This window comes from Phallusia mammillata, chromosome 5, assembly GCF_965637545.1.
Source record: "Phallusia mammillata chromosome 5, kaPhaMamm4.hap1.1, whole genome shotgun sequence".
NCBI classification, from domain to species: domain Eukaryota; kingdom Metazoa; phylum Chordata; class Ascidiacea; order Phlebobranchia; family Ascidiidae; genus Phallusia; species Phallusia mammillata.
In genome coordinates, this window is record NC_137256.1 from 21,218,697 (window position 1) to 21,243,046 (window position 24,350).

General features: G+C 34.1%; 1 pseudogene across 1 annotated transcript; it reads left to right on the top strand.

The window, feature by feature from the left end:
• The first annotated feature begins 270 nt into the window (after positions 1 to 270).
• Positions 271 to 24,313, top strand: LOC145229431 (oxysterol-binding protein-related protein 1-like; annotated as a pseudogene). The gene is made up of 24 exons (XR_013860445.1): positions 271 to 437; positions 619 to 779; positions 2,659 to 2,770; positions 3,160 to 3,245; positions 3,835 to 3,982; positions 4,339 to 4,451; positions 5,160 to 5,297; positions 5,960 to 6,061; positions 6,871 to 7,005; positions 8,154 to 8,256; positions 8,888 to 9,000; positions 12,428 to 12,591; positions 13,111 to 13,214; positions 15,618 to 15,943; positions 16,265 to 16,399; positions 16,731 to 16,828; positions 18,178 to 18,366; positions 19,189 to 19,296; positions 20,051 to 20,140; positions 22,563 to 22,707; positions 23,516 to 23,623; positions 23,702 to 23,822; positions 23,881 to 23,971; positions 24,031 to 24,313. The product of XR_013860445.1 is annotated as an oxysterol-binding protein-related protein 1-like (transcript).
• The last annotated feature ends 37 nt before the right edge of the window (positions 24,314 to 24,350 follow it).

The following is a 24,350-nucleotide window of genomic DNA, read 5'->3' on the forward strand; positions in this document are numbered from 1 at the left end:
ATTTTAAAAAGGTAATTGGAAAACCATTATATTCCCACGCAAGTGCTTCTAAACGTGAACTATGTCTAATTTTAATGTGTGACGGAAAAGTAGTGGGCTGATGTTAGACTGTTAGTGAATAAGATTGTGTAGGTTTTTTTGTTATGTGGTAATCAAGTAAGCTTTGTATTATTTGTTTTGCACGGGTTAAAGCAATTAGCATAAAAATCGTTTAAAAAGAAACACATTATTGGTAGAGTTCTCTACTGTCAATTTTGTTTTTTTAGGATTTTATTTTTTTTATTTTTATACCTGTGTTACTTTTAATGGTATTCCAAACTGTTCTAACATGTCTGAAACGCAAGAGGAAAAACTGCTTTATTTTGCTCGGCATGGTGAACTTAACGAAGTTGCGAAATTATGCGAAGAATCTCAAGACTTGAACCTAAACTACAAAGGTGCAATTTTTAATTTGTCTGAAAATTACAAAAGATTAATTAAATAGGACTGGAAATAAAGTACTATTTTCACTTATTGTTACTTTACTTTTACTTGTATAATTTTTTTACTAAAAACATTCACAAAAATGCAACTATTAGTTGTGTTTTTTTAGTGATACAATTCTCTATTTTTCTTAAGGTGAATCAAAGAGCACCAAGTCATGGTCCGCACTGCACCTAGCCAGTTACTTTGGTCATTATGGTGTGGTTGAGGTGTTGCTAAAAAGTGGGGCTGACCCAAATGTGTTGAATGACACTGGAGACACAGCATTACATAAGGCAGCTCACACTAATAGAGAGGTTTGCTTTGTTTTTGTAGCATAATGGGAATTGCAGTACCTTTGCTTAATAAATGCTTTAGCAATATTGACAAGGGCATAATTTGGCGGTCTAACTACTGTGGGCAAATCATAGGGCTGATACAATTATCTGAAATCTGATTAAGAATCTGGGCAAGTTTTGCACAACTGGGGCAGCAAATTGTTTGTCAATGGGTAGCTACCCAGTTCACAGCACAAGGTGTTGTTGTATTGTCTGAAAGGATGCTCTGTAGCATTCATCATCACCTGCACATAAAGTCAGACAAGCACAAGCTAAAAGTTTGACTTTGGCCTTAGGTGCATGTGAACTAGATGGTCAAATTCTGTGGCCTTATTTTGGCAAGGGCTTTGGACACCCTGTTAGTTAATTTGTTAAAGCAACTGGTTAAATATTATAAATGGCTTTGGACACAGTTATTGTTGTGGTGTCCATTTTTTGAATCGGTTTTAGTGGACCTCTTGAAAAACTTTCATGCTGCAAAAACGCTGTGTAAGCCATTAGCTACTAACAGTTTTGGTTTAGTAATAGCATTCGCTCTTCTTCCTATCTTATGCAAAATTTAGGTAAACACAAATGCCAAGGCAAAGGTTTGCTTAGTACATAAACTTTCCCAAAGTGTCATATAAAAAATATTATTTATTGTGGACAAGGTCATAAATCCTGGTAAATTTATTCTTGGAATCTTTCTTTGTTCTGTTGCCATTGTCTTGATCAGGGGTCACCAAACTACGGCCCGCGGGCTGGATCCGGCCCACGAGGTCATTTCATCCGGCCCGCGACCACATCTTTGGTTTGCCAAATTGAATTAATAACTTTGTAACATTAAAAGTTAATCTCCTTCCAAAAGTTTTCCTGTGGCGATATTCAGAATTGATATCACCGAGTTTCATAGGATTATAACGCCCAAGATTGATCCAAAGCCAGTTTGTTACGTCACAGACAAGATTACAAGTGTTAATTGTGCGCAAACAATTGCCTTCTTATGGCATAATGTACAAGCACTGCTTGTAAGATGAGATTAACTATGCAGTTTAACAGTCGCATGACCAGTTTTTGAATGGGATTGTAGAAAGACCATATCTTGGCGCACCTAAAAAATCGCCTCACGGGCTAAGTTTGGAAAGACGGCGCTAGGGCATGTAAACTATGCGGCCCACGTGAATCATTATTAGCACTCATCCGGCCCGCAGTGAAAAAAGTTTGGTGACCCCTGGTCTTGATGATTTCCACCTTTCATTTTATAAATCACAAGTTCAGGAAATATTTATTTCCAGGCTAAAATCAGTGTTGACAGTGTTGTAAAAACAAATTAATTTCGCTAAAAAGCATCTTCAGTGTCTAGAGAGCAATAAAAGGGATAAAAATTAGAAAAGGCATTAAAAATAGAAAAATCTTATAGTTCCTCCGCACACACAATCAATCCTCTACAGAAAGCCCAACAGACTAAACTAACTGAACACGCAATGAAAGATAAGAAACGCATGAAAGTAAAACCGTAAAACCGTAAAAGGCGGAGAAAAAACACAAGTTGGAAAAGGTCGATGACAAAGTATGACTGGAAAGCAACTCTTTTTGAAGGTTATTAGCATTCTGAACAGCAAAATGCTGTTAATATGTAACAACTTATTTATGGTAACACAATACACAATGAACTACAATTGTGCATTGTTGTTTGCATAATCTTGTAAAATTGCAGTCTTATTACAATCCAATACTTGCATGATATTTAAAATAGTATTACAAGTTTATTTGCAAAAACTATGCATATTTTTATACATATGAAACAAATATTTCTTAAAGCTGACAAAACTGTTAAACTCAAGTTGTTTTTTACTGTTACAAAAGATGTTTTTTTCAGGATATTGTTCATTGTTTACTTCAAAATGGTGCTGATGCTTCAATGACAAATGAAGAAAATAAAAAACCTCATCAGATCGCATTAAACATCAACATTAAAAATTTGCTAGAAGGTGCGGTTTGTGTTACTTGTGTTGTGTTTTTTTGTTTTAAACAGGGAAAATTAAATGTAAATTGCCAATAAAATGGGACATTTAAACATGTTCATGTCATCATCATCCAGTGCCATTTCTGAACCAGGCTTCGACTGCCATGAAACACTGATTTTTTCCAGATGTGACAATTTCTTGCTGTTCCGAAAAAGTTACGTGCTTTGATATCTAGAAAGCTCTCCAGTTAATTACTAAGCATTTTTCTTTGTCGTCCAGCGTAACATTTTCCAATTATTTGGCCACACGAGTTTATGTTCATGTATAATATCCAAATAGTATGTTAAAATTTTAACAGGACAGGTAGTCGAACTAACAATTAGTGACTTTGAAATCTGTGTTTTTGTTTTTAGCTGCCGAAAAAGTGCAAAATTTGAAAAGGAATGAGCACTTTTTTCAACTTGTTAAAGAAGGGAGAGAAAAAGAGGTTGAAAACGTGGTAAGATCGTTGTTACAGCATTATATATATTATAATATTGGTTTGTGTAATTTTTGTTTCAAAAAAGTTCTGAAAATTTGTTCAATTGTTTTGTGTAATACATACCACTGTGGTGATTTTGTTACCCCATTTAAAAAAGATGTAAACAATGCAAATAAAAAATAGTACAAATTAAAATAATAAGCGTAAGAAACAACAATGTTTCCGATTGCTGTAATATATATATAACAAAAGAGTGACAATAAAACTACAGGAAGTTTTCTATGCAATTCTTTTGATCTTTTGCTTTTTATGTTATATGTATACCAATTCATAAATTTATTTAATCAAAAACGTAACTGCCAGAGAACATGTGTATAAAGAATACATTATGCCAATGTTTTAACAATCACTGTTGTCATCATCAATGCAGGTTGTCAATTGAGCTGTAGAACACGGTATATAAAGCACTTAAGAAAAAGGTGAATGCCAGCATAATGTATTCTTTGTACACAAGCTCTCTGGCAGTTACGTTTTTGAACATGTTACTATTCAAGTCTGTGTATAGTGTTCCTTAGTATAAAATTATTTACTGGAAAATTTTGTATAGATATCATCTCATCAAAACAAAATAGATGTAAACATGTGTGATGAAAGAGGTAATACAGCTCTACACCATGCAGCCATGCGTGACCATCGACCTATGACCCTTCTGCTGATACAAAATGGAGCAGATTCATCTATAAGGAACAAACAAGGTTTGGAGTATTCTGAATCCATACTTGACAAAAAATGTTGGAGTGATTGTCAAACTTGAACATTACTCTTAGTGTTGGTAAATTGCATATGTACCATTTAATCACATAATTTGTTTTTTTGCACAGAGTTTGTAAAAAAGGTTGATAGCATTGTCCCATTGTTTTTTTAACAACAAGCTTGGCTAATTAGTTTGCATTTAACTACATTTATCAGTCTTTATTTGTTGTGTCAAATACTTACTCTAAAATGTAGGTGTAAGTAAAAGTTATGTAGTTTGTTTTGGTGTGGAAAGCATGGTTAGTGTAGTGTATGTTACCTAGCCACCTTTCATAAGGCCCTAATATGTTTTATTTAGATGAGGTACCACTTGATGTCAGTAAAAGTGTGCAGATGAAGAAACTACTGGAATTAAAACCACGACATCATCCTTACAAAATGGTACAGAGGTTTGAAGGTCCATTATTAAAGGTAAACCTACACCAGTGGTTTTCAACTGGTGGTTCATGATGCCTTTTATGGTGGTTCACAATACGTCCACTAAATTTAGCAATAAACTAGAGATGATTACATATTACATGTTAAAAGAGTATCCTAATGCTAGCTGTTAATAAATGGATCTCACTTCTTAAAAGTGGGTTTTAAAGAATTATGTTTCAAGCCCAAATGGTTGTTTTGTATGCGTACTTCAATCTTGCTCAAAAATGAAATAGTCCATGATATTATTTTTACTGGGCCGGTGGTCCATGGCTTGAAACGAGTTGAGAACCACTGACCTACACCTTTTTATAAACTCAAATGCAAGAGTAATATGTGATCACTTGGTGGCATAACTGAGCAAAAAATGATTACAGTTTGCTATTTCTTCGCTAATGTGATAAAAATTTTACGATAAAGTTTCCCTGTGTAACAAAAAAAACATATTATATATATTACATTTATGTCCAGTTGTTGCATCAAACAGAATAGGTGAGGCATGGCTTTTTAGCCTCTTACTCCAAACAAACTGGAGTGCTGTTATATGGCTACACTAGCCAATATGGCCTATATCTTGTCACTGGCTGCACTGATGATACCTTATAGGTCTAAACTGTGTACACTGTCTGCAGCTTACATATTACATTTAGTTTTACTAGAAAATCCAAAATCAGTTTTGTTTCAGTTGCTAATGTTTTTCAGCGAAAACGGATTTTGAGCCCACGATGGCATTGGGTTGTCTTGGAAAAAGGGGTGATATCTTACTTTGCACGACGAGCAGATGCTGCAACAGGATCGCGTAGAAAGTTGTTTAAATATTTAACCGAAGCAAAAGTTGTAGTAAGTATTTTGGTAATTTTATTTCCTGCCACTAGTTTTCAAAAACTATTCACAAAATCACTGTGAAGTTTTTTGAAAACTAAAATGGCAAACTAAAATGTCAGACGCACACATTTGCAGGTGGCTTACACCTCGCTTCTGCACACCTTTTTTATCTATCGTTTTCATGCGACGCTTGTTTCGCACCTTTTTATCATTCTTTTATGCGACTAAAGTGTATATAAATGGGTGCAATTGATGTGGCCTTCATATCACTGATGATGGCATGAGCATTTGCCGAAACGTTTGAACAATAAAGCATGTCGCTTTTTACGTCTATTTGGGCCGTTATTTTCACCATTAAACTTATGAACAGATCCATATGTATAGTGTTCCAAAATGGCAATTGAACACTGACTTTAGTAAATTGAGTTTATGGAATGTAAATGTCTTTTTTAAGTTTAGCAAAAGTTTAGCACTGGTTGTTTTTAGGTAAAAAAAAAGTTGTACACTTGGAAAACTCTTTATGTTTAAATTAGGTTTATGGAATTTTTCTGCACTGGATTATTAAATTCACACCATCAGTTGTTTTCCTTTAAAAAGATCTATACACTTAAGAAATAATTGAAACCTTTGTATGGTCATTTTTGCAACATTACCATTTAATTAACTGTTTTTTTCAGGTGCGAGAAGATAACAACTGGGGTTTTCGTATCAACTATTTTGACGGTTCACACCATAGCCTGATGGTGCACCAGAAAAATCGACCACTAATTAACAGAAAGGTATGTAGTTTTTAAAAAGTAATAAAAATCGTCTGAAATGCAATAAGTGAAGATATGTAATTAGGGCAGAGGTGCAAAATCTGTGTAGTAAAATACAGTAAACCTGATTTCACCTGGTTTCTGTTAATCTGGATCTTCATCTTCACCTAATGGACAAAACTTGAGGTATAAATGATTTGGAATGTTTTAAGGCTTTAACTAATCAACATTGGTTAATCTGGATCTTCGTCTAATCCGGAATTATGTCCACATTACCAGGGGTTTACTGTATATGTGATAGCTTGTGGGAACTTTTTGATAAACATTTAGCTTTAAAAATGGTCTGAATCTATTTGTTGGGTAAGAAAAGATATATTTCTGACCAGTAGCCATACACACTTTTTGTATTCCTATTTTCTGCAAACAATTAAATAAAAAGGCAACCATCATATAGTTTGTAACCTGCATAAATAGTTTGCACTTTTTGCCATATTAAATATTTCAATCTATCCATAAGGTAACAACTTAATCTTACCATTATGGTATAATATTAAGGGTAGTTTGTACCAGTTGTCATATAGCTTTTTTTCCTTTTATTCAAACAGCAATGTGGAAAATACCACAAGAAATTTGAATATACGCATGAAATGTCAAATGTGGCATGACATGCCGGGCAAATGCCAAATGTTAAAACTTTGCATACTAGTTGACCTCATCACAGAAAAAAATGTTGCTATGCACACTGCTATGACTGGGCAATTAACAAAAGAAACATTTTTATATAACATGTAACTTTGTGTACTTGACACTTTTGTGTTTTTGCTTGCCAGAAATGGGTTGATGCATTAATGGAGCATATAGAATACAGCAATCACTTTGTGGTACCCGACCAACCTATTGAAGCAAGCGATTCCGATGATGACACAGAAGTTGTGCCATTAACTGACATTAAAAATATCCTCCAAGTATGTGAAAACATTGTGCTGACCAGTGGTTGCCAACCTTTTTCAATGAATTTCTCCCTTAACAGTGCAAAACATTTCCATTCCCTCAAATCCTTGTTACACAAGGCATATTGAAGGCAGTTTACCAAATCAGTAGTCTATGCTTTGAAACTCAGTATCTTAACTTTGGAACACTATATACAGATCTGTTCATAAGTTTTAGTGGCCTTCTTATCACTGATGATAGCATGAGCTGTTGCCAAAACATTGGAAAAATAAAGCATGTTGCTTTTTGTGTCTATTTGGGCCGTTATTTTTATGATTACTGATTTCCATTTCCTAATATACTACGTAGTAGAGGCTAAGCCATGTACAGTTTGAAAACTTTGACAAGTCTGAAGTCATCCACTGTTTTTTATGTGTTGATATATATTTGTCTTTCAAGTAATAAGCTTCAGCAATATCTTATTCAAATAGAATTCAATTATCTTATCTATATACAGATCACATAAAATTTGGTCCTTTATCAACTTTACAAGTCATGTTCTAGAAATAAAGTGTCTATTAACAAACCACATGTAAAAATTTAAATTGCTCCACTAATGTTTCTAAATTCCTCCCCGGTTAGAAACACTGAATTAAACGGTCAAAGGTGTGAGATAAGTTTTGTAGATTTCTTTTTAAACCAAACAGTAACTGTTGAACTATTTGTCCTATGCTTATTCATAAATTTAATATTGGCGCTGTTCTTCTGGGTAGTTTTTTTGTCAATTAGGGCTTTTAAATGTTATTAAAAATAGCTGCCTAAGTTTGTTTCCTATTAAGCTAATGCTAATGCAGTGGGGTCAAGAAGGCATGTTTAATCTCTTCATGTTATATAACACTTATGTCAAAAACAACCTATGTTAATGTGAATGTAAACCTTATGATCTGACATACAGAGCTGAATAGTAAGATGCTAGAACAGAACAGGCTACCTTTTATAAATTTCAATTTGGTGAAATAATATTTAAAATTAAATTTAAAACCCACCCAGATCGAGTGTATCAAAAAAAATACAATGTTTGTGTTTGAAAGTGCTACAAAACAAAACTTTTGTATTTGTTTTGTTTTTATGTTCCACACATTTTTGGATAGACAAAAAAAATATAATGCCGTGTATTTTACAGGATGCTCAAGTGCACCAGCAAGTGTTGAAAGGTGGTGTAGAGGATTTGACCGTTTTAATCCAAAAACTTGCCGAAAATGTCAAAGTTGCAGTAAATGTTGAGGGTAAGCATGTGCTGTGTTACCTATGCTGTTTTGATTTTCCGTATTGTTTGGGCCCAGTTTTTGTACAAAAGAAATACTAATATACTTTTACTAAACTATACTTGAAATATTTTTAATCTTTGCTTGTAACATACTGAAAAGTCGAATGCACAGTAAAGTATTGGTGTAACTACCTTAACCTTAAATGACATTGTTTGGGCCAGTGATAAAGGTGAGAATTTGCTGTTCTTAGTTGTATTTTCCTGAGCAAAAAAAATTAAGCCATACTTGCTTTGACATATAGTACGTAATATATAAGCTGTTGCTGCCAGGCATGATATCAAATTTATAAAGCTCATCTGGCAATTGTATTTTTTTTTTATACTGTCGTTTCGACGTCCTATACAGGTCACGTTGATCCTGGTAAATAACTTCGAATGCGCGTACGCGCCCTATAATTACGTTACTTAATATATTGTTTATGATTAACTATCTAACTTATACAAATCAAAATCTAAAAAAATGTAACAAATGGTGAATTTGATATGAGCCTAATACATACAGGCATTGTTCAATAGCAAAAATATATAAAAAATCTGATATAATCAACATACTAGGTAAGGATTAACAAAATACCATTTGATTTTTGAAGGTCAGAAATTGTCAAGTCAGGTTCTTGGAAAGTGCCATGAAGTGTTATCGAATTCAAGTGAAATGTCAAAATCCTTTACAAATTGCCTTTACCTGCTGCAAAAAAGAGACCAGGTAAATTAAACTACGGCGAAATAAATTCATTTCAAAGTGAATTTTAGTTTAACGTTCAAATGCCAAAGTGAAAAAATGCAACAAAAAAGTATTTTTTTGTGTGTCAAAGGCATATGCTTGCAAAAAAATTTAAAATGTAATAATAGTATTAAAAACCAAAATTATTAAAGTGTGGAAAACTGCAGTTTTTTTTTATTGAAGGTTTGATTAATATGCATGCTGTATTGCATTTAAACAGGATCAATCAACAATTATATGTATCTATTCTTTGTTGCTTTATATCTAATCATATCAAAGGGCGCCAAACCCTACCACAATCTGCATCAATATTTAATGCTGTGGATTTATGCATAGCAGCTGCTCTCAGTGTTAATTACTATGTTACACCCGACCCTTCTAAAGATAGCTTCAGGCTTATGAGAAAACTGATTTAGTTTTGAAATAGGCTGCATATGCCATGTTGTTGAATTTTGTGTGGGATCACACTGCTATGCTGTCTGTGGTTTGATTTTGATTAAGCATGATTGTTTCAAAACGGAAAGTTTGGAATTTTTCCAGGAAAATGCAAAGCAAATGGTCTTTATAAAAGTCAGTTTTAAAAACAATGCTTTGCCAATATTGATAAACGCTCTGTCCAGTGGTAGGATTTTTTGTCAGCCAGGTCTATTACAAAAGTCTTATTTTTTAGCCGATTCTGTTACAAAAAGTCCTTTGACAGTAACCAGTAATGCTAACCAGTTCACTGATATTCGTGAGACTGTTCTATAGAACCGGTGCGAACCAGCTGACTCCCACCACTGGCTATGTCTATGAAGCAGAATGTAATTCGAAATAGTTGTTTTTAAAAAAAAAAAATTAAAGGAAAATTATCATTTTTGATCTATAATTTCTTTGAAAATTACAGTTTTTTGCTGTTTAAACTGAGTTTTTAGTATAGGACAACAAATTGCAGGGTATCGTTGCAATGTAGTGCATAAAGTTGGTTAGCAAACTTTTTCAGATGTGCTTAAAACAAGCCTTTGTCTTGCATAACGTTCTCAAGCCAAGACAGAATTTTCTCGTGGTTGTTACGGAACAATTGTGCTGTAAAAGTAGTAGCTAGGTGCAGAAGGTAGACTTAACAACCCGGCTTAACAAAAAGCTTCAAGCATGATAAGTTCATTCATCCATGCAGTGTACATAGAACAGATGGTTTAGGTCAGGTGTGATGCAGTTTAGTTGTGTGGCGTATTCTGTGTACGTAACGAAGTCTTGAAAAAACAACAAAATCAATGAAGTGTAAGAAAAGTTTATGCTCGATTGCAAGGTTTTATTGCAGATGCAATTTTTTTCAACATGGAATTGTTTATGAAGAGAAAAAAATCGAAAATCAAGCTTATGTTTCAGCAATTATTGCAAAAAAGATACAAAACAAATGTAAATCATTGCAGCAAAGTAATGCAAACAATTTGCGTTACGTTTTTAACAGAAAAACAATGTCAATTTAGTGTTATATAAACTATAATAGAAGACAGTACATCTAAGATTGGAAAGGTCGGTCGTGTACGTTAACTGAGTAAGGGTATAATTTTGATTAGCCAGGTGACGTATGGACACGCATGACCTGACACGTTTAGCCGTGATGTGAAGCCGAGTTAGATCAGTTTACGGAGGAATGTTTAGGATACAGCTGATTTTATAACATTGGTTCGCACCTCTAATCAGGGATTGTTAATTTGAAATAGTTACCTTCGTGATCTAATAAAAACGCTGTTGCTAATCTAACAGCATATTTAACGCTTTTAACTTGTATTAATTTTGAGATATTTTAGTATTTGCCTAAAAAGCAAGCAGTTACTGTTAAAATACAATGGTCAGTTAAGGCTATTAGGCCTAATTTCAAAAACGCAGTGCCTTAAACTTTTCCGTTAATCGACGTAATATGACGTAACATTTCACAACAAAAGATACGTCCTTGGCTTAAAATAGCGTTGAACCTTCAGTTTAGCCGTAGTTTAAAGTGAATAGAGTGCATAGAAAGAAGAAATATCAACGTCGCTTCATGCATACCTTGCCGGAGGGGCCATCTCGAAAAGGCGGCCATATTGCAACCGATTTAATTAGTTGTCGAACTATGTTGTCGAACGACCATCGCTACCACTTCCGGCAACTGAGCTAGTTAGGTTGTGACGACACAAAGTCCATTGTTTTAATCGCGCTTGCTTAAATCGAGCCGGCCACGAAAAAAATTTTGGGTTTTGTTAACGGTTGTTGCATTTTTTTGTTGAGATCTGAAAAGTTTTTGAAATTGAGGTTGCATTTTATAGGGAGTGAAAAAAACCCAGTCAGATTGTTTGACTAGAAATGCGTTTTTAAAGTTTGAAAGAGCTTTGTTGTGAAATAATTGTTTAAAGTTTTTATGATACTGTAAATTGCACATGATTAATAAACTAAAAAATCTTGTATTCGTATACCCAACTGCTTATTTTTAACAAAAATGAGAAAATGGTTTTTGTGTTTCATACTCTGATACATGAAATTAAATAGAATATTTTGATTTTAAAAAATAAAATATAACTAATATAAAAAACGAATTGATCTACAAATTTTAAAGGTAAAATTTTATAACTATTAAAGCTTATAAAAGTGCCTGGAGCATTTGTGTTTTTTTTTAAGTACAATCAAACATGTAAGGTTAAAAAGTGTTTAACGAAGCCAAATTTGTTTGCTTTTTGCTTACATTGAAGTGTTGGACTTTGGAATAGTGGTTCTGTGTGTTTAGCATGTCATGCTTTTTTTCACGTGTTACTAAGCAGTGAACATGTGTAGGATGATCTTTGGCGAAAATATTACTTTAAAACCAAACCAGAATTTAGTTATTCTCTTTTTAAGATTAATTTTCACAGATGATGCTGTTTTTCATTTCATAATAATTGTTGTTTTACTAAGAAATTGGATTGTGCTTAAAAATAAGAAAAAAAAATCAGTAGCTTTTTTAATGGCAATCTTGGGTCTAAATGGTCTTTTATGAGACTTAAGTGTTTATAAACAGGTGTAACTAAAGTAGCCTCATATCACTGATGATGGCATGAGCATTTGCCAAAATGTTTAAATAATAAAGCATGTTGTATGTGTATTTGGGCTGTTATGGGTCACTTAACTTATTGTTCTAAAATATTCTTGATATTCAATTATTCAATTAATCAAAAAAAATTTATACAACTAAACTATTCAAGTAATTTCTTTATGTTTAAAAAATGCTTACAAAGATGTTGGTGCCATGTGAATCATTATTTTTCCTTTTTTTTTACTTTGTAGATTGCAGTTAATGTACTAGGTCATATCCCTCGTTGCAATATTGATGCAGTAACGTTAAATCTGAGACTACAAAAAACAAGTTGAATTTATAGTATAGTAATTCACCTGAACACTGCAATCCTAAATTCAGGCATCGAAAGCACAGTTGTCCGAGGAAAAAGAGAAAAATCGAGTACTACAACAGGCTTTACAGTCATTAGCGGCAACACATCACAATCTGGAACAGGCAATCTCATCACAAGGTGGCGCCAGCCCCACCAGGGTCATGCCGAACTCCCCAAGTGATGAAGAGAGGTATTCAAACAACAAAATATTTGTGTTTAGGAGCTTAAACTTTTACAATCACAAGTTATACACCTTTTCAATGGACTGAATTTTGTATAAAGTACAACAATGTAATTTTAAACAATGATAAAGGTTTTTTTGCAGAATCACATTAAAATATATAATTGCCTTACCCTCTAAAATTAGTAGTAGGCATGTTAATGGCATTGGTTACTTAGTCAAACTTTTTCAGCAATTAATAAAAAAAAGCAAATGCATCTTCTGGCTCAAAATTAGCAAACAAGTTTTTTATTTAGAACCATTTGTTGCTCTTTTATCAATTACATAAAATTATAATGTTAATTTCTGACTAGAGTATTTGTATTTAAGCATTCATGCAGTCCCTGTTTTTACTTAGGATATGACGGTACGATTCAGTCAATATAACGAAAAACGACAACATGCCTAACTTGCACTGAACGCGTCTCATCATTCGTCAACAATAATAACTAACTGACAGGAAGTGGTTAACACTAGTTGTGTTTTCAGAGCGCTCGACGAATGTGTTAGGCATCATTCCATTGCGTCGAAATCAAGTGGAGAATTTGTCAGTGAAGAAGACGAATTTTACGACGCTGTATCTGGCGAATCAGGTTAACAGTTGTTTAAGTTTATTTTTTTCCTTTCTTATTGTGTTACATTGCTTGATGTTTTATATATTCACTAATTTCCTGAAGCTGGTTAATGACAGGCATGTTGAAATAAGCATTTAACTGCCACACTACTGCTGTCAGAAAAATTAACATAAAACAACTGGGAAAATGTGTTTCAAAGTTTTCAAAACAGCATAGAGACTTGGTATAGGGAAAACTTGTCAAAATCAGCATGTTAGTTAGTTTCTACTGGATAATGTCCGAAAAAAACCTGCCATAAACCAAATGTAAAAATAATAAAGCATGTTTTTTATGTCTATTTGGGTCATTATTTTCCTTATTAAATGTAAAAAATGTTTTTCATAGTTTTTTAAACAGCTTGAAACTGGTTAGGGGCAAAAATGTCAAAGTCAGCATTACAGCTACTACTGGATCATTTTTATGTTTGGGTAATGCTGTTTGGCATGGTTTCTGGTAATTCTAAGTTCATGCTCCATGTTGTTTACCTTCTTGCTGCAAAAGTGGCACAAATTAGTAATAACAAGGAAAGTCTTCATTCAAACTTCCTTGCAAGCACATCCTGTGTAAGATTGATTTCTACTGTTTGCACTCTAGCATAAACCAGCTTAGTGTAACAGACACAGTGTTTCGAGCTCCAGGTTTTCATTACCTTTATCTATAATCAGGGTTGCCATCAACATGTCCCCAAAAAAGGACAACTTAAAAAAATAATTTTCTTAGTAACAAAACAAATGTTTTTAAACAAGCCATGGCATCTTTTTTTGCCAGAAACAATCTGTTCCAGCAACTTTTTGCAAGTAAAAAAATACTTCATGCATCTTACAACAGCTAAGGTCTAGGTTTACTTTTATTTGTAGCAGGGAATTGACTTGTAATTGTTGAAAAAAGACAATAAAATAAGGATTCAAGAAAAAATTACGGCAAATCTTAGGAATAATGACAGTAAAACAACCCTGTCTATAATCCTTACTTTGTCACCAAAAAGTTTTTCCTAAAATGCTTGTGAAACACTAACAAAAAGTTTTAAAGGTGACCTCTTAACTGGATAAAAGTTAGTTCATGGTGCACTTTGCAGGGCAAAAAACAAAAAAAAAATGTTGAGAGAAAGTGGTTTCCAACTTCAGTGTGATGGTTGTCACTTCTTCTGGTAACAAAAAAAATCGAAACAAACATTGTCACCCATACATACATTTTGACATAAAAATCTTAAACATACATTGTGTAAAATCGGTTGTAAATAACTGCAATTATCACAATTGTGGTCTCATTTTTAATCAAAATTAATAATAAATCTTGAAATGCTGGTGAGAAAAACCTGGCCTATCCCATTAGTTCAACAAAACCTGTTTGTTTTTCCATCGCCACATCGTATTTTAGTCCATAAAACCCATAGAACTGCCTAGAGTTTCATTGAACCAGGCTGTTTGATTAGGCATGGCTGGGAACTAAAAATGCAACAAAGAAAGATTTTTATGATTTTTTGTGCCTCTTTAACAACTTTACTGTGAATCTAGCAGTTCGGCAAAATTGTTGTGATATTTTTTTTAGGCATAAGTTTTGTTTGACGGTTTGCAAAGACTGTTATTAAGATAGTATGTCAGCATGATCCTTTGGGGACATAAACATTCAGTTATTTGTTAAAATCCACTTCACAGAATTGGAAACTTATGATATTTCTCTTGCTAAATGTTGAGCCTGTGTCCTATACTTGTGAATACAAAGGAACAGTATTAAACTGCAGGCAGTGCACACTGTTTCGATCTATAAGGTCTCATCAGTGCAGCTCGTAATGAGAGATTGGTCGTATTGGCCAATGTCATCCAACGGCACTCCAGTTTGTTTGGAGTAACAGGGGAAAACACATTCCTCACCTATTCTATGCGATGCCAGAACACTATTAAGGCTTCATTGGTGCTGAAAGAGCTTTTGTATTTCCAACAATTAAATTACTTCACCGTGACGAAACATTCACAGTACACAAAGTTTTGAACTGAAAAAAAGCTTGTCCATCAGGCAGATTTGCTGTACTGCATTTTTAGTATAAATACAGTAATTATTGATTCCCTTACTAAAAGGGCACATATATATTGTTTTTGTTCATATTTTTTCTTTCTTCCATGTGTTAGTCAAGAAGATGCGTTTCAAACTTGTTCAAATTTACACAACTGTTAATTTATAATCAAAAGTTGATTTTTCTAAAGTTTGGCCCCAGATAACCCAGCAATTCAAACACAAGCCCCCAAAATGTGAAACTTTAAAAACGGCTGTTCTTACTAAAGTACAAGATCCAGAAGTTTCACACTTTGTTGGTTGGTGCATTATAAAGTAAACAATACCAATTCTTTATCACTAAGTGTAAAAAAAAATAATTTATAATTTTAGATGACGATACTAGTGAATTTGATGAAAGTATAGTGATGGAAGAAACCCTAGAAGCTGATTATGAAGCTGTGTATGAAGAAGAGTCAACATCAACCTCACAGACTGTGCGCTCATCCGTTTCATGGTCACGTAAAGTAACAAAAAACAATCACACCAATGTGGTAACAAACTCTGAAGAAAACGGCACTTCCTCTCTCCTGCCTTCAAGTGGTAATGTGGAACACCAGAAAAATGGTGAATTTGTGTATCGTGAAACTTTACCAGGACCTATGTTTTCGCGCGATGACTTCAGTATTTGGCATATTCTTCGACAGTGCATTGGCAAGGTATAGATTTTTTGGGATTTTTTTGACTGGTTTTTGTTTTTTAATGCATGTCTTTGTATGATGTCATTGATATGTTAATGTGTGCGTTTTTTAGAAACTTTCATTGATAGTTTTAATTTTTAGATTCAAAATATGAGATAGACTAATATTTTGTCAATTATTGAGGGCTAAAACTTCAATTCTCATTGTGAAATAAAATAGATTTTATTCTGATTTAAATTGTCTGTAATATAATTTGCTGGTTTTTAATTAGTCTTAAGTTGTACAAAAAAGTTTTGCTTAAAGGTTTTTTTGCTTTTGAAGTACTTTCATTTAATACAGGAATTGTCGAAAATCACAATGCCAGTAATATTTAATGAACCACTGAGTTTTATTCAACGTTTATGTGAGTACATGGAATATAGCAAACTTCTTGAAGCAGCAAACAATGCAGAAAGTTCATTACAGCGAATTGAGGTAACTAATTTCTCGTGGTGAAAACAGCCTGATTATTTGGAGCAACATTTTCAAAATGAGTGTATTTATGCGTATTTTAGCATTGAAAAAAATCTGCACACTTTGTGACTACGTGTGTTTAACCAGCATTTTTCAATTTTTAAGACAGTAATATTTAATATTTTTGTGACTGGTAAAACTGCATTTGCCATTAATCCCTAAAACATGAAATTTGTGGCTGCATCTACAAAACAAAGCATGCTTACAAACTCTGTTTCAAACAGTTTTTTGTATGTTCTATTTATCATGCTGTATTTAATAAACATCACTTACATTTTTCTTGTCTTTACAGTTTGTTGCAGCATTCGCTGTGTCAGCATTGGCATCGCAGCTGAATCGACTCGGAAAACCTTTCAATCCATTGCTTGGTGAAACATATGAATATCAACGGTAAGGTTCTCATTTGTTTTGTGCACCCAAACCACCTTTTAACAAAACAGGCTGGCCTAAAATTAATTTAAGAATGTTCTTTTTTGGTGTTTAAAACTTTACAGTAGAATGCATTAATCTGGTTTTTTAGACTAGTTATGCCCTTTACAAATGATATAAACCCTTAGAGCCTTTAAAAAATACCCATAAACCCTTAAAACTGTTTTGCGTATTTTGTAGGACAAAAAACATTGAAGAGCAATAACAGTAAATTATAGGGGTTAACAACCTAATGAGCAACCCACCCTTTAACTGCCACTTTAAGCTTAAGTTAGCAATGTCATCATGGTGCGGCAAAGTTCTTGTAAAGACAGTTATCTCCTGAACAAATATTAGCATTCTAAGCCCTTGTATACTTTATGCTTGAAACCTGTTTGCTTAGTGAATTGCCCTCATTGATATACTTGTTCAGAACACGAGGTGCATATTTTCTTACTTAATGATTCTGTAATAATGGAACTTTTGTAAACTCATAATTTTAGTGCATAGGGGATTCCAGGTCATAATATGTGTTTTTCCTTATAATTGTAAACTGTTGTACGTCTCATATCTACATTTTTCTTCTTACTATGCTAGCAATTTTGCCATAAAGAAGCTTGTTTAATGAAAAATGTAATATGTGCCCTTTGCATTAGTTAATAAGGACAGTTACTCAGAGTTTTCTTACAATATATGCAGTAAACCACAGTTAAACTGGATCTTTGTATAATTTAGGCAAAACTTGAGGTACGAATGATTTGAATTGTGATAAGGCTTGAACTAATTGAGATTTTTGCCTAAACCAGGCATTTTTTGGTCCAAACTAGTCCATATAACCGAGTTTTAGTGTAAAGGTTTTTGAGATAATGACAATGATATTAACTAGCTTGTGTTGGTTACTGCTTGAGATTAACTGAACATAAAATCATAACCAGCCACCCTATGGTCTCAAGTCATTTAAAGCTTATTCCTTCATTTGATTACCTTGAAAGGTAGTCTACACCTTGAAATCCTGAAAACAAATAAACAGTTTCAAGGGCCTGTTGTGAACTATGCAGCATAAGTGGTATAATTTTTGCAGAACCATTTTTGAGGCACAGGTTTTCTAACCAAGGATAAATTTAGCCCCTGAACACAACTTGAAATTCTTTGGGTGTAAATTATGAGCAAAATGTTAAAATTGTTAAAATTGACCTTGCATAATTTTTGTGATAATAATAGTAAATTTGAGAAAAAGCTTAAGAACGTACAGTTTTAGTGCATAGAACCCACTAACGCCTGACAAACTGGTATCTCAAATGCAATGTGACTTCTATTATATTTCTCCACAGGCCCGATCTTGGTTTTTCATGGGTATCTGAGCAAGTATCCCATCACCCACCTGTGTCTGCGTTCCATGCCACAGGAACTAACCCCGTTCACCCGTTCAACTTCCACGGTAGTATTCACCCAAAGTTGAAGTTTTGGGGCAAAACCGTTGAGATAGAACCAAAAGGAATTCTCACTCTGCATTTTCCACAGTAAGCAAAACCTGAACCATATGGATTAGATCAAATTTACAGTTTAGTGCAGTGGTGTCCAACTTGGTAACACTGCTGTGCCAATTTTGACTTGCACTTGTGTGCCAACATTTGTTGTATTGTAAACCTTGGTATAGTTTACCTGTCAAATGTTCGGCCCTTTTTGCACATGCAAACCTTTCTTGCAGTTTGTAGCAAAGGTCTTCAAGTGTAGGTTACTATTGTTACCCTTTGCCAAATTTTTCAGATATTTTTTCTAGGCTAACCCCAAATATTTGGCCAATATGTGGAACCTGAAAAAAGCCTGTTAAGGACAAATTTTGTGTTGCCAAAAGCATATAAAAACTTGTTTATGACAGAAAATGGACAAAATGTTTGATGGTGTGATCATAATGTTTGCAAAAACTCAAGTGCCGTAAATGCCACATTTGGCACACATACCATGTGCTGGATTTAGCGAATTTGTGTAACTTTTTACAAACCGGAATTATAATGTTTTTAAAGATTAGTGCAAACTAACACAGCCAAAACTTTGTGCAAATCAATATTTAGTACAGTTTCACAACTGTGACAACAATGTACCTGTATGTTTTACTGTATTAGTGTATTCCCATTCTAATGGTCCTTCCAAATTGTCTTGTAAAGATGGCAAGGTGATCACTGGGCCGTATAGGAACAAATATTTATCAAATCAATAGAAACCAGTTTAAACAAATATCTAAGCTTAACCACAAGACAATTTGTAAAATAACGAAAATTTGGTATCATTTTGTATTGTGTACAAAATTTATGTTGTTTGATGTTTGTGCTTTATTTAATCAGACATGATGAAACATACACTTGGACCAACCCTAAATGCTCAGTACACAATATTGTTGTCGGAAAACTTTGGATTGAACAGCATGGTGTAATGGACATTGTAAACCACAAGTAAGCGCTCTCGAACAATTTTTTTTTTGTAAAAGTTTTCACATAAATTCAGACGAGTTGCAAGTTCTCACATGATTTTTTATGAATTGAAAGTTTTCACATAAATTTGGAGGATTTGAAAGTTTTCGCATGATTTTTCATAAAATTAAAGTTTTCACTAAAATGTCATATTTCGGTGTATAGTTTGTTTTTTTAGCTTTTTCAGCACTTGTATATCTGTTTGAATGAAACTAAACATGTAATAACATTAATAACAAACCAGGTCCCTTTTGATTTGTAAACATACATCATGTATTGAACATAGCCACAGCCTGCCAGATTGATAACAGTTTGTTTACCCTGTGTATGGATCCAATCTTTTATAATGGGATTGACATCTGAAAATGATAAGATCTTGATAATACTAAGCCACATACCATGGTGATGTTGAATATAGCCATATACCACATATTTTTGACCCAGAACAAAACTCTGTAAAATGTCATGTAGGGAGTGGCCAAAGCCACAAATTTCTGCTTTTGTGAGCACAAAATATCCTACACTTTTTAAAATAGGGGTGGTAACAATTACCGCAGCGTGACCTTTTAATATTACTGCTTATACAGCACAGCTTTTTTCAAGGGGCTGTTTGTGAAATAGTGTTTAGTTTAGTAGTAAAAATTGAAACCTTACACCAGGTTTCTAAACAAAAAGTCCTTGAACTTTTGTTCATATGTTTTCACTTATATGTTCACTAAACCTTTTTTATGTTTAGAACAAATGAAAAATGTGTTGTGACCTTCAAACCCTACAGCTGGTTCAGAAATGACCTTAACAAAGTTGAAGGACATGTCTTTACATCAGAGTAAGATTTTTTTCCATTTTTCTTTACGTATTCACTGGCAACAATTAGAGACTGTTTTATGGAAAAAAACATTATAAAAAAAAATTTGAAAAATTGGCTTTTTGCCTTTGAACTGAAACCATTTTTGTTTCACATAGGCGACATACCTCATTTAAACCAGTGTTTCATACCGGAACGGAACGAAACCAAATAACGTTATTCGTTCTGAGCAAATTATTTATTTCGTTATTACGTTCTGGACCGATATTTTCATTTCGTTCCGGTCTGACCGAAATAAATTTATAACGGTATTTTTCGGTATTTCGGTCTTAACAAAAGAACATTTCTTTGTTGTCTTTACAACTATTAAGTGAAAAAAGAAAAAAGTTGCAACACACAAGAATTATTGTCTCCGGTAGTTGTTACGTCACATAACATTTGTCAATGATGGTCAAACGGATGTAAATTGCAGGGGCTAATTTTTTATCATAGCTTAACGGCGCGAAATTGTTAGCAATTGTTTCATGTCAAATGTCCAGAACGAAATACCGGAATAAAAAATACCGGTATTTCAGTCCGTTCCGGTATTTTGAATATTTTTTATTTCGGTATTTCGTTCCGGTATTTGAGCCAAAAATTATTTATTTCGTTCCGGTATAACGTTCCGTTCCGTTCCGGTATGAAACACTGATTTAAACTGTCAACCACATGAAGAGTTTTGGTTTAGTATCACGGTGCTAAATTAATACTGTAACCCTATTATAGAGTATAGATTGTACTCCAGAATATTAGGCATTTCTTGAATCTGGCCTGAAGCTTACTTGTTATGGGTCTCCTTCCCTGAAGGGGACACATATTGATTTTACTCAACTTGTTTGTTTTTTTATTTCTTTTTTTTATTTCATTTTTTTTTCTTCATCAAAGTTTGTCCGACTCGTTTTTCCATCAAATCCTTGATGGATTTGGATGAAATTTACACAGATGGTATATGTAGTTATGTAGAAGTGCATCCCACTTTGTTTTTGTTGATAACCCCAATATTTACCCCGCTCGCCCCCTAAAATGGGTGTTTTTTACCCAAAGTTTGTCCGACTCGTTTTTCCATCAAATGTTTGATGGATTTGGCTGAAATTTACACAGATGGTAGATATATTCATGTAGATGTGCATCCCAATTTGTTTTTGTTGATAACCCCAGTATTTACCCCGCTAGCCCCCTAAAATGGGTGAGTTTTTAAACAGTGTCAGAATTGGCTTAAATTTGGATTTCTTGTATAGTATGCCATTTATAGGTGTCGATTGTTGTGTTCAACCCTGTAGTCCTAACATTTACCCCACAAGCCCCTAAAGTGTAAAACGTATTTGTATGTTACTGGGCACCACAAACGAAAGATTTCTTTGGAGCAATAGTGTTACAAGGGCAACCAGTTGTATGTTGCTCATTGGTGGGTTGCTTGGTGGTCGTTTTTGCGTGGTGTTAGGGGCTTGTTAACAGCCCTATGACGTCAGAAACATTAACTGTTGTTGCTCAAAACACCTCTAGTGGTTGAAGTTTTAAACATTGGCGGATTGGGCTGAAATTTTGCAGTACTATTGATTGAGTCATTGTGGTTTTTATATGTTTTTTCGTTTGTGTGTCGAACCCAATTAGTTGCCCTACTAGCCCCCTAAAATGGGTCAGTTTTTTAAAACGTTAACTAGGACATACTTCAAAACAATATCTGGGGTGAATCTAATTTTATAGTTTGTATTCTACATAGTATTATTATTTAAGCCCAGTGCCGATCACTGTGTTTTACCTTACAACACCCGACTTTCTCATGGTTATCTCTTGAATTGCATTATTTTCAACTTTGCATGTGTGGGGACCCATGAGCTTTTGCCTGCAGAAACGACTTAAAGTTATAAAATACGATGGCTAATATGGGACCCAATACAAAATAAGCATAGGAAATATATTCATGTTTTAAAATAGGTTATAGTGTATATGCAAGGGCAATATGTGCTAAGCCACCCTTCTAGTTTTTTTACCCACATTGTTTGCTGAGTTATTTATTACAAAAAATGTTAAAGGGTTTGCATTGCGCTCAAACTTATCCTTGATAGGACAACAAATCAGTGTATTACAAGGATGAATACATTTTTGACCGGGGTGTACTAATTTTTGAGTAAACGTGAAAAGGGTGTACCATTTCAGAAAAGGTTGACACTGCTGTAGACAGTACACACCATTTCAACTCAGTGAAGCTCGTGACAAAGATTTGTTACATGAGCCAATATAGCCGCCTTACAGCACTCCAGTTTGTTGGGAGTAATATGCTTAAAAGCCATGCCTCACCTAACCTGTTCAATGCCACAACTGGACATTCTTAGTCTAATTTAGCTAGCTGCTTGTTGGGAACTTATCTTTGGTCCTAGAAAACTAATCAGACTTTTGTGTTTAGCAAAGTGAAAGTCCGTGTCCTGGAAGGCGATTGGACGAAACATATTTACTCCATGAGTCCTGAGGCACATGAAAGATTTCTTTCTATGTCAGCTGGTGCTAGCACTAATACACCACAGAAGTCGCAAAAATCAAAATCAAGATCGGTAAGGCTTGTTGTCTTAATGTTTTTTGTATCTTACTATAGTTTGTGTTACAATCTTTTTTGTTTACAAAGTACTAACAATCTAGGACCACAATCAACATTATTTTACGTTTATTTCTCTTTTCCCTGATTGCTATTAAAGTTTTTTATCAAATGTCAGTTGGTTTACAGCTTTTGGTCAAGAAACAGTTCTTAGGCTTATACAGGGTTACACTTGACTTATAAAGTGGTGCACTGACGCATATTTGTCAACTATGTAAGGCAGTGGTTCCCAACCTTTTTTGTCACATTCCTCCCTTTGCCCATTTTCGAACTATTCATTCCTCCCCATAAGACAAAAAACAAATATAACATAAAAAATTATAGCAATTTAAAATAGACCTTATAATTAGGCATGTCCATTTTAGAATCCTTACAAATATTCTGTAACATTTTCATGTAATTTTTTTTTTACAGTTTTTATAAATTCCTCCCCCGAAATCATTAAATTCCTCCCTAGGGGGGAATTCCTCCCCGGTTGGGAACCACTGATGTAAGGTTTTAAAGTTCTAAACCTATAATGATTACGGTAAAATGGGGTTTTTGGTCCCATTTTAAAAGGTAAAAGTTTGAGCCTTTTTTTTGAGAAACACCACTGACAGTATGATTTCTGTGTAACTGAAAAACTGCTTAACATGCTCAACTAAACAAATTCTGTATGGTGTTGCCCATTCCTACCATAGACTATTTCGTCTGCATTAAATTATGGATTGATTTTTATCCATGTTCTCTTGAAAATAATTTAAATTTAAAGCCTAATTTCATTTCAGCATTCTGTGTCATCTGAAGAAGCGTCCCCATATTTATCAAGCTTATGTGATGACCATGATTGTAAGCTTTTGTGGCAAGTACAAGAACGACCCGAGTCTTCCGCTGAAGTGGGTTTTAAATATTTTATTATTACCCTACTTTTCTTCAACCAAATCCTCACCAAACTAATCCTTGTTATAACACAGATGTATAATATGACTAAATTTGCAATGTCCCTGAACTCGGAAGAGGTCAAAGGTTATGACCTTCCACCCACAGACAGTCGACTCCGACCTGATATTAGAGAACTCGAAAACGGCGACATCGGTAAGTTAATTCTGTTGCGTTAGAATTTGTTTCATGACTGTGTTGGATTTGCCTGTAGATGGCGCAAGTGCGCAAAAACATCGACTTGAAGAGCAACAGCGCGCCGCGCGAAAGTTACGTCATAAAAAGAAAAGCGAATGGTCGCCGAGGTAACACATATGACGTCATGTGATTTGATGATGTTATAATAATGATTGTGACGTCACAGGTGGTTTAAAAAAGGCGAAAATCCGGCATCCAAAAGTCAGGATTGGTTGTTTGAAGGCAAATACCATCAGCGCGACTGGTCCGACTGCCCGAAGATTTTTTAGTTTCTGTGACGTCATCACCTTCATCGTCATCATCAGCAATGTTACGTCAGTAGGAAATTGGATCGTGTTTTTTTGATTTTTTTTTCACCACAAGAAGTTTTACCCTTTTCTTCTTATGCACCAAGTTTGAGTTGTTTTACTTCTGTGCAATTACTACTCGAATAAAAAAGTTTTAACTTTCGTCTCGCCCCTCCCCCCGGACTATTACGTCACAAGA